This window comes from Carlito syrichta, unplaced genomic scaffold (genome assembly GCF_000164805.1).
Source record: "Carlito syrichta isolate Samal-C Ts95f unplaced genomic scaffold, Tarsius_syrichta-2.0.1 Scaffold316465, whole genome shotgun sequence".
Classification (NCBI taxonomy): domain Eukaryota; kingdom Metazoa; phylum Chordata; class Mammalia; order Primates; family Tarsiidae; genus Carlito; species Carlito syrichta.
Genome location: NW_007260561.1, coordinates 755,636 through 767,737, shown reverse-complemented (window position 1 = coordinate 767,737; position 12,102 = coordinate 755,636).

Genomic DNA, 12,102 nt, shown 5'->3' with positions numbered 1-12,102 from the left:
ACTGCCTAGATTTATTGTTTGTGGGTCAGTTTTATAAAGAGGCAGATTCTAGCTCAGTGCCATGAGGAACTTTTTGTTAGTTAAGTTGATAGGGAAAGAATTCCCCAGGAGAAAATGGAAGCACTGTCGCAGCAGGTTCAGTCCATCTGAATTCCTTACAATGAGAGCATTGATGTTAAGGCTCCCTGTCTGAATTGGCTGGACCAGTTGTGCACTCTCTGAGATTCCCTCCTCTTTATGCTTCCATGACCTCTAAACCAACAGGTCAGTGCCCTTAAGAGATGCTCAAAGAAGCATATGACAAGAGCTCAGTAAGACTCCTTTCCCAATACAAACCCTCAGATCGTTTTTTGGTGAGTAGTTGGTCTTTCTTTAACATAAATCAACCCTATTGTTGTAGCCATCATAAACTCTTCTCCATTGACCAGTGGGTTTTAATGGGTTTTTAGGGTTAGAAAATTTGGCTGTTCTTATGTCCCTCCATAAAAATTGAGTCTTTACTAAAGAGTGACCACGGTTAGCCATCCTTACTCACTTATTTCTTAAGAATATTTATAGAGCTCCAACAGTATGACAAGCACTGTGCTAGGCACTATGGTACTGTAGAAGAACAGCTAGCCATTTTCTGGATTCCACTTACTTTTAACTTTAACAAACAAACAAAAAAAAAACCAGTTCTTGTGTGACCAGAACTAAACAGCTTCTTCCTAATTTTCGAATTTGAAAACTAATCTGTTTTCAATAAAAAATCAAGTATTATAGAAGTGAATAAAATAAAAAATAGCCCATTTCATTTTATAGAGACAGCCATCACTAATACTTTGGTGAGTATTCTTACTCATAGGAAAGCATACTGTTAAGCAACTCACCTTTGACTTGTTATGTTCTGGCCATCTTTTCATGTCAGTACATAGATTAATATTATATTTCAGATGTCTTCATAAAATATCACAACCCAGATAACCCATAAGTTGTGTAGCCATAGCCAGCAATTTATTGATAAACACTTAAGCATTTTAAGTTTTTTCTGTTACTGACAATCTCGCAGGGAACGTTTTTGTATTCATTAAAACCTTTCCTTCATATATTTCTACACTCTTGTGCCAGTATATCTGTAGTGTGAATACATTCATAAAAGTAAATTGCTAGGTCAAAGCTAGGTCCAAGTTACACTTATTTTTATTTTGATGGATATTCATAAATTCTCCTTCATAAAAACAGGACCAATTTACAATACCACCAATAGCATACGGGAACCTTTTTGTGTATATGATAGGAATTTTTTTAGTCCAAAGATTGCCATAGTGTTTCTTTCTTTTTTTTTTTTTTTTTTTGGTCCATAGAAAAGTAACCTTCTTTCCCAGAAGGTTATTTTTGTCCCAGACCTGAATTTTTTTTAATCATTAGGTTTTAGAATTCCTGTAGCAGTAAAGACCGGCTCCTCATATATAGGAAGTCTAGCAGTGACTAGTTCACTATGTGTCAAACACATCATTGTTCTTTTCTCTTCCTACTTTACATATAATAGTGATGAGCACCAGCTTTTAAATGAGTAAAACTTGGGTGAGAGCCCTTGGCAAAGTACAAAGCACAATATAAATGCACCTACGAGTTATTTGGGCCTTGGTTTCCCCATCTGTATAATGAGGATAATAGTTTCCTGCCTCTTCCCAAACCTGTTCAACTCAGTAGACACTTCCTGAGCACCTACTAAATGCCATCAAAATGCAAAGTTTGTATGGTACTGTGCTGAACAGTACTGATTCCCAAAACAAGGAACTCATAGTCTAAAATATTTTTTTTTCTTTTTCCTCTAAAACCTTGTATTTTTCCTTAAAGGGACAAGAAGTTAGGAGTTTATTAAGAACCCCTGAATAGAGATCCTTTATTACTTTCTTAAATTTGAATAATTCCAAAATAATGAGTAACACCTCTTGACTAGAAAAAAAAGGAACATGTCCTATGAAGAGCCTTTCCTGGGCTCCATTTATTAATGCAAAGCAGCTGTCAAAATACAGAGTCAGATGATACTTTCATAAAATGTTTGCACAATTAGAAAATGTTATCCTTTTCTAGGGAGAAATGGGACATTTTATTTTCTCTGCTAAGAGAAATGCAACTTTTTGATGGGTTAATCCACTTGGCATTTTTATGTCACAGAAAGAAATGAATTATCATTAAAGAAACTTACACACTCTGTTGCATATAACTTTTAAGAAGATGAAAATAACTTTAAATGGAATATACCTATGGAGTCTAACTTTAGAAATGAAATATCCCCCCTATTGGGAATATACCCGGAGGAACTCAAATCATTCTACAGAAAAGATACCTGCACACATATGTTTGTTGCAGCTCTAATCACAAATAGCAAAATCATGGAACCAACCATGTTGCCCATCAAAGCTGCACTGGATTTAAAAAAAAATGTGATACATATATACAATGGAATGTTATGCAGCCATAAAGAAGGACAAACATATGGACTTTGCAGCAGCTTGAATGGATTTGGAGTAGATCATACTCAGTGATATAACACAGAAACAAAGAACAGAGTACCATATATTCTCACTCATAAGCAGACCTTGAACAATTATAATACTGTAAGAAAGGGATTGGCAGTAGTGGGAAACTGTCAGGGGAGGGGGGTGGGATTGGCAATTGAGGGAAACTGCTAGGGGAGGGAGGGGCACACCTTATTAACAAGGGTACCTGTATAATCAACGTTTGTATACCTAACCCTGAGTTGTACCCCACATCTTTGTAATAAAATAAAATAAATGAAATATCCAAGGTGTTTTAACCACAATTATCCACATGTAATATTGTGACTGCATGATGATTTTGTAAATATTAACTGCAATTCTATATTTGTTTTCTTCATGTGATTTTTTACAATTAAATGTATATTCTATTCATTTTTTTTTTAGTTTAATTTTTATTCTTAGGGGTGGGATTGGTCTAAGGCAGGGCTCCCCAACCCCTGGGCCATGGACCGGTACTCTGTTAGGAACTGGGTCATACAGCAGGAGGTGAGCAGCATCCAAGCGAACAAAGCTGCATCTGTATTTACAGCCGCTCCCTATTGCTCACATTACCTTCTGGGCTCTTATCTTCTGTTCAGATCAGCCGAGGCATTCGATTCTTATAGGAATGTGAACCCTATTGTGATGTACTCATGTGAGGGATCTCAGTTACATGCTCCTTATGAGAATCTAATGCCTGATGATCTGAGGTGGAGCTGAGGCAGTGGTGCCAGCGCTGGGGAGTAGCTGCAAATACAGATTAACATTAGCAGTGAGGCTTGACTGCTAGAGACTATTATAAATCAATTGCTTACAGACTCCCATCAAAACGCTATCAGGGAGTGGCAAGTGAGTTGATAGTACTTCAGTTGTACTGCTGCATCTGATGGCAGGCTTTAAGTCAGAATCCAAACTTATTTTAGTCTGCACATGGCCCACCCTATTATTTTACTTACCACTTTCATCTGTGCCTCTTTATGTAAACGGTGAGTTGTATAATTATTTCATTATATATTATAAATGTAGTAATAGAATAAAGTGCACAATAAATGTTATGCCCCCTGAATCATCCTGAAACCATCCCCATACCAGTCTGTGGAAAAATTGTCTCCCACAAAACTGGCACCTGATGCCAAAAATGTTAGGGACCACTGGTTTAAGGGAAAGGGGAATCAGACCAGTAACTCCTTCTCCCATTCCATTCTGCCATCACCAAAGTATTCTCTATGTCACTGCACCCTGTTTATTCCTTCTACATTATTTATTATTGATTGATTTGCCCTGATCTTGTTTGTTGTCTTCCTAAACACAGGAGTAACAATGGGAGTCAGCTCCATGAGGGCAGGGATTTTGTATGTGTCGTTCAACATTGTATCCTCAGGTTCTAGACAGTGCCTGTCACTTAGCAGGTTTTCAGTATATATTTGCCAAATAAAATCTTTAATGTGCTGTCCATAAACGAGACTTAGTTCCCAGTTTAGTGCTCATCCTCTTATATTCATTTATTCCCATAAACACTTGCTAAGTGCTACTAGATGCTAGACATTTTACTAAGTACTAGGGATGAAATGCAAGACAGATGTGATTCTAACCCTCATGTAATTTGTATTCTATTCAAAGGACATACGATTGAAATTAGCCAAAGCTTTCTACATTTATTTTCTTTCTCCCCTTCTTTATCTTATATTTAAACTACTGGACCATTTAATATCCATTGCCTTAAGAAAGGATGTGATATCACAAAGCAAAGGAAAGTATGTTCTTTTGAGTTCCACAAGTCTAGCTCCTTGGGGAAGTGGAAAGAATTAGTGATTTAAGTCAAAGATTTGAGAGCAAATATGAGAACAAGCAAGACTTTCCTCGATTTCTAGGAAATAATTCCCCCTGGCTGTGAGGAGGGAATACGACAAAAATATTGGTGGGGCTCAGGAAAAGGGACCTGGGCCCAATCTCCTGAATCAAGTTCCTGGGAATAGCAAAACCTCAAATGTCAATTTCTTAATTTTGAAAGCAGAGGAAAGCCATTCCTCACGGTCCCCTGGAATGGAAATGATAAGGTGTTATGTTTACACAGTTAGGGCCTTGGACAACTTCAGAAAGCTTCCTTCTGCCCAATATGGTCCACACAGGAGGATCAGATTGATTTCTATGAACCTAAAAGTATCACAAGAGTAGCAGGAACACTTGAGTGAGGGTTCATATGATGTCTCAATGGGAATCAATTTGTACAATAATAGTATCAGACCATCTAAACCTAATGCTTTGGCACTAGATAAGCCCCTGCTATGGTCTCAATGTTTGTGTCTTCCCCAAATTCACATGTTGAAACCTAACCCTCAAGGTAGTGTTATTAAGCGGTAGGGCTTCGGGGAGGTAATTAAGTCATGAGGGATCCGTCCTCATAAATGAGATTTGTGCCCTTTTGAATGAGGCTTGAGGGAACCTGTTTGCCCCTTTCACCTTGTGAGGATACAGCAAGAAGTTGCCATCTTTGGAGCAGAGAGTAAGCTCTCACCAGACACAATCTCCTGACAATTTGAACTTTCCAGCCTTCAGAACTATAAGCAATACATTTCTATTTATAAATTATGCAGCCTAAAATATTTTGTTACAACAGCACCAGTGAACTAAGACAACCCAACAGAGTTTAGCAGTGACCCCAAAGAAAAGAGGGAACTGCAGGTTGACTGAGATTAATGATGCTCAGGATCATTTATTCTTTACTCCTGATGATATTTCCTTCCTCATAGAGGGTGCTCCATTAGAATGACACTTTTGGCCTCTTTCTACCTTTCACCGGGCAGTAGTTTACCTGATTGGTATGTGGGATCAAAAAAAAAAAAAAAAGACATGTACAATTTCAAGAAGATTTCTTAAATACATTCCCTTTTCTCTGTTCCATGCAAACATGGTTTATTTTCAGGTCTTTCTCATTTCTCGCCTGGATGATTTCAACATAGGCAATATGGCTTCCTTCCTCTCTGCCTCCTCTGTCTCCATCAATATACCCACCACATTTCTGTGAGAATTATCTTTCTACCACAAATGTGAGTCTGTTACCCCCTTGCTACTCTTCAGTCCTAGCACCTTCTGCTATCTGAGCCATTGGCTTTCTCTCCAGCTTCATTTCTCAGCCCCAAATGTGGCTCACATACATTGTTCTCTCTCTCTCTGGGAAGATTCTCCTGCCTCATTCCTGATCAGATTCTTTCTCATCCATCAACACTTCACTCTCACTTCAGCTCTTCTACGAAGAACTTTTTGACACTGGCCACCGTCCCCAAGCCCAGGGCTGGCAAGCTATAGATTTCCATGCCTGCATTTTTACACATCTGTTCAGGCCCTCTTACCACTCAGGACTGATGGAGCAAGAACTGCCACCCAAAGAGAGCTACTGGCCTGTTTTTCCAGACACTCGTTGGGTCACTATATTTACTAATTTATTTTTATCTAGTGAGCTGAGTTACTGAGTCTCCGAGTCTTGAATTCTGGCCCCACTTTCTTTCTCCGTGTGCTAACAAAAATTGAAACTCTGGTTGAAGCCCACCAGTCTCTCTCAATGTGATCTTTCCACTCAACATCAGCAACTAGGTGAGTAAATCACGTAGAGGTGGGAAGGAAATGGGAAGATAGAAATTGACCCAGATAGTCTGTTGTTTGTTTTCTGTTGTTGCTTTGGAGTGGTTTTATCTAAAACCCTGGAAAAAGTTAACCGAGAGGATTCAAGCTCTAAAATCCTATCCCAGCCTTCTACTGCTGCGTACCTTTTACTAAAGTTTCTATCTCACTATATCTGCAATTAATTTGGGTAGAAAAGCAGGACATGTGCCTCTCCTACTAGACTCTGAATCCTTTAAGTCAGAGTCCATGTATTATTTTTTTATCCCTCATATAAGATATGGCAGTGTAAATTTAATAAATGCTTACAGAATAAATTACTAAGTTAATTTACTACTTTTGAAAAATCTTTTGGCTGTTTCCTGCTTATGGCAGAGAAAGACAAGTTGAATGAAAAAGAAAATGTGGTGGGAATTTAAGCATGTCTATACTAACTAGTTCCACTAATGTGGGAACAGCATAATGGATTTTGCTGAAGAAGGAAGTGTGTGCTACATAAGTTTGACCATAAAACCCACAGTATGATTGCAGTTAGAGGATTGTAAAGCACATAAACACTGTTGATTTGCCCAAGGTTTTGAAGAAATACACAATGATTTTGGTAGGGAAGGTTAGATAAAGCCTACAACCAAAATACAAAGTTAGTGCATTTCAAGTCAGTAGCCTTCAAACTTATAGGTTAATTAATCATGTTATTGAAGAATTAATTAGGTATAAGGGAGCTATGAATTGCCATAGTGCTCTGAAACTGCAGAAATTATCTCGTCTATAACCCTACTGGAATTGCTGGACTGTACCCTTTCACAATAGAGAAATTCATCTTTCACCAGCAAATATGGAAAGGAAAAACAGGAAGACAAAACAATTTAGTGGATAATAAAGTTACCTTAGAATATAGACAGTTCAAGTCAGGAATTTCTCTGAAGTGAAATATGAAAAGATGTTTATGGGCAGATCCTATTTCTTTATACTGAGCAGTTTTATCACTCAGAGACATAACCCATACGTTTAATTTTGGTGCCATTTTTTTTCTTTTGCTCACCACACAAAAATAAAAGCTGGCATTAGATTAAATGCATGCATTACTTCTATGAAAAGTGCTCAATATAAGGAAAATCGGAAGGAAATAGAATGCATATATTCACACACACATTTAATATGTATGTGTATATGAGTATGTGTGTGCATGTATGTATATATATCTTGTGTGTATATACACACCACACGCACAACCACACATATATTCATGTTGGTGGAATAAGGAATGTTTAATAGACTGAAGTCTACAAAATATCAAGAATATGACCCAACTTTGGTGGTTCCTCACTCACCAAAGGAACTCCTACTATTAAGTCCTAGAAAGTGAGAAGTCTATAAAGTTACCTCAGTTTTTTTCAATATTGCTATGATTGCTCGTTGATTATATTTCTTCTGTCTCTTTGAATACCATATTCCTGATTAGTATCCATTATAAGACTTATTATTTTGTGCATAACTAGTAATGAAAGGGGGCACTTAAAACATGACTTAGTACCTAGAATTTTCATCTTATAACTCTTTAAGTATAAATCTAAAAGAACTGTTTCAATACACATTTGTTTTAGACATGTGTAAATATAAAGAAAATGAAATATACATAAACTGTGACATTCCAAAAGCTTTTGTACATTCAGAATCAAACTCTTCGGAATCTCCTTTTTGAATCAGAATTGTCATCAACCACGTTTTTCACAGTGACATTCTCTCTGCCATCAAAATGAAGCATTTCTTAAAGGAATGCTTCACTACTATCTCTAAGATGTTTTCCCTAAGTCTTAAACATCCATTTTACAACTTTGATTCTTGTACTTTTTGATCTTTTCAAAAGTAGTTAATAGAAAGTTTGTAGATAACCATCAGGATTCATATTGCTTTCTCAAATAGTCCTTAAATGGTTTATTCACCAAACAGTAAAGTCCAGTCACGCCACAGAAAGAGCAACGAAATCCAAGCATACACAAGCGGAGATACCACGTCATTATGGCTGCCTAGCCAACAGCAACTGCAAGACATCATTGATTGTAAGACACATCCTATTATTTGTTTAATTTCTCTGAGATGAAGATTTATGTGAATTAGGAAGGATTTAAACAAAAAAGTAGGGAAGTAGAGATAGGACCAAACCTAAGGAAAGGGGGAACGACCCACACAAAGTGTGATGTAAAGCACATCCCACTTCAGCTCAGTCCCACGAGGGTCCCTGGAGACAATGTAGGTCCTACAACTTGTTCGAGTCAGAGATTAGAGAGCCAGGAATATATTTATACCCCTGTACCATTAGTCCCTAGGGTTGGGAAGGGAGAATGTCAGTTTCCAGGTACTGCCAGCTCTCTGTACAGTCAACCTGTGTTCCTGCAGCCTGAGGACAGCCCTCCAACAAAGAGATGCAGGTGCTGAAAGTTGAGCCTGAACGCGCAGGGAGTGCACATACCTGACAGTGATGGGGGATCTGAAAGTGCTAGCAGCGTCTAGTATACAGTCCAGTTTCAAAACTGTGTAGATGCGAAAAATGTGTGTCTTAGAATCGATGAAATATGGATGGAGAATCAAGTCTCCTTGGCATACATAAAACTGAGTTAAACATGATGTGCCTTAACAAGTAAAAAACAGAATGGGCTTTCTGAAAAATTATTTCATTCAATCAAAATTATTTTAGGAGCTATTTCTAAAAATCCTAACAGAAAATACTTAGAAGAGAGCAAGTGATTTGTTCCCCTACATTCAAGCAATTGAATGTCTGACCTATTCAGGACAGATATTTCTGTATTATTTATTATGTGAAGTAAAACTTTAAGGCATGGGCAATACAAACTCCCTCAATAATCTATTCCTGTACCTTGCTTCTTGCCAATTTCAAAGAAATTGCAAACAAACCTCTCCACCTATGAGAGGGAGACTTCCTTAAAATTATTGAGAAATTATTTAAAATATGACCATACCAAAATATTTTTAAAACACAATAATTCTCTGTGTTAGTGAGGTTACATGTCATAGAGATTCTCGGGGCATTCCTGGGGCATCTATAAATCACTACAAACTTTCTGGAAAGCAGTCTTGGAATATCTGTCAAGAACCTTAGAAATTTTCAAATTTTTGACCCAATAGTTTTACTTCTATCAATTTATCCTCAAAAATGACTCCAAAAATTGTTTTTAAACTTGCTTAAAAATGTTAAAAATTACCCAGAAAATGTTTAAAAGGTTTGTTAAGGCATTATTTAAAATAGAAGAACCAGGGGCATGCCTCAGTAAAATATTGTATCTAACATGATGGAAAATGTTTAATAATATTTAATGACACAGGGAAAGTATCACAATATGTCATTAGGTAGAAATAAAAGGAAACAGAAGTTTGTATACAAGATGATAGCAGCAGTATTTTATATATAAACACCATCAAAGACCAGAAGAAATATTAGATGATAATATCTGTTATATCTATTTTATTAATTATATTTTTCTGCACAATACTCCACAGTGAGCATATCACTTATAATAAGAAAAAATATTAGTGATTTTATATATATGGAAAAAAGTATACTTGATTTGATTATGTTTTTATTTTCCTTTACATCTTCTAGTATTATTTTGTTTTAGAGCTCTGTATACAATCCTGTGAGAATAACAGTAATTTTATAGAGACTGGGAAGATGAATTATTGGGCTGTGGCCATAAATAAGGCCTGACCTGTATTCTCAATAACTGATTATTGTAGAAACAAAAAAAAATTCATTTAATATTTGTCCCACTGTGTGGTTAGATCCACTACATTTGAAGCTTATTTGGGATTTTTTTTCTTGCTAGAAATGCTTAGCATTGTCACAGATATGATATTTCTTTTTTCACACTCCAAGAAGGACCAAGTTTGATGGCAGAGAAAGACTGAGGCCTGTGCTGTGATCACAGATGTCAATTTAAATATCCCGGAGCTGTATCATTGGTTGAGCAGTCCCGCAGGGCATCTGAGTTTGCCATGCTTATCTTGCCTTCGTCAAAGATCCTGGTCTTATTTTGTCTGCGTTGAAAGCTTTTGTGCAGTAAAAATAGCAAAGGCTTCTACAGAGCTGGTGCATCATTAAGTTTTTCACATTAACTCTTTGAACCTAGAGCCAAATCTGAAATATTCTTCCTTTGGATACAGTGACTGGTATGGAATTCCACCTCCAAACATTAGGTATGCCTCTGAATAGTCTTTGCAGGAAGCACAAAATCTTAGAGTTGATACAAATGTGCAAGTCCCTCTGGTCTAATCATGTTTTTAAATGAAAGACTCCTTTTAAAGCATTCCTGACCAATGGCTAATCAAAGTTTTTCTTGGATATTCCTTTTGAGGGGGGAATTTACTAACTCCTTTAAAAAATTATTATTTTGCCTAAGGCTGATTTCTTAAAATCTCATAACATTTAACCAAGATTATTGAGTTATCAATAAGAAGCGACCTGTAAATTAACCTCCTGTGGATTTCCCTTGCTGATCAGGGAATGCTTCCCCACTGGAGACTAGGCTAGATGCCAGTACCTTTGGACCACATCCCCTCATACTGTTTAGAGTTCATCTGAATAAGATACCTGGTGTCATGTACAAGGAAATTGTGACTGTTCTCATAGGTTGAAGTATATGTTGAAGTCCTAAAATTGGAGTTATGTTGCCACAAGCCTAGGTGCTACCAGAAGCTAGGAGAGAGGCCCGAATCAGAAACTTCCCTGGGGCCTTCAGAGAGAACATGGACCAGCCAGCACCTTGACCTTGAACTTCTAGTCCCTAAACTGTGGGACAATGAAGTTCTGTTTTTTAAGCCACTCCATTTGTAGTACTTTGTTCTGGCAGTCCTAGCAAACTAATATGCCCCCCATCCCCAATCCAGAACTGTCCTCCTTTAAATAATAAAAACAGAAATAATTATAGTATTAATTATCCTGAGTGACTGTACCACTGTCAGTCATTCTTTGCAGATGTGAGTTCTTATCCTACTGAGATCAGGAGTCAGCTCACTTAGAGCCACTTAGATTTGGACTGTGGCATGAGTTCACTCTACTATAAGTACCACTTGACTGATCTGGGTGAGTAGTAAGAGCAAACCCCCAAGTGGCACCGTCACTCATTGGGGTAATGACCATGCCTGCTATTTTAGGAGGCCCTTGGTTGCACATTAGAATCACATGAAGAGATTTTAAAATTCACAAAGCCTAGCCAAACTCCAAACCCATTAAATTTGAATCTCTGGAAATAGGACCCAGACTCCTGTGTTTTAAGGATCCCAGATGATTTCAGCATGTAGTCAAGGTTGAAAATCAATGCCCTAGCCTATATGTGGACCCATGTGACTAAAACTTCAGCAGGTTGCCAAAAACAAAATTTACATTCTTGGGTGCATATATTCTTATAGTCCCAAAATTGAAGCTGCAACCTCAACGATGCTGTACTCAGATACACACACTCACACACTCCAACTGCGTGACTTCCTTTGATAACACTTTTCCTTTTTCCAAATTTTAAGACTGCCCCTAAGTCTAGTTTGTTTTAAATGTTACTAATAATGCCACCAACTCACATTTATATAGAAGTTACAAATTAAAGTGAACATCTCACAATAACCTGATGAGATAGGCAAACATTCTTTCTATTTTACATATGAGAAAGCTGAGGAACCAATTAGTTCTGTGACTTTCCCAGTTTTAAAACTGGAGACCTCACATGCTGGGTACTCTCTCATCCTTGAGCAAGCCAGGACGGGTGGTCACCCAGTACCTACAGCAAGGACTGAGCCAAGTCCCCAGTTACCTGCTCTGAACGACAGTAGAGCTTATCTAGGTCAGCACCTCTTTTAACAGGGAGAGAAAAAGACTTGCACAATTCTCCAGAACTCCTGCTGGAATTCCTTCCGCTCCTAGGAAGATGTTGACGGCCTTCCAGGGCACAAA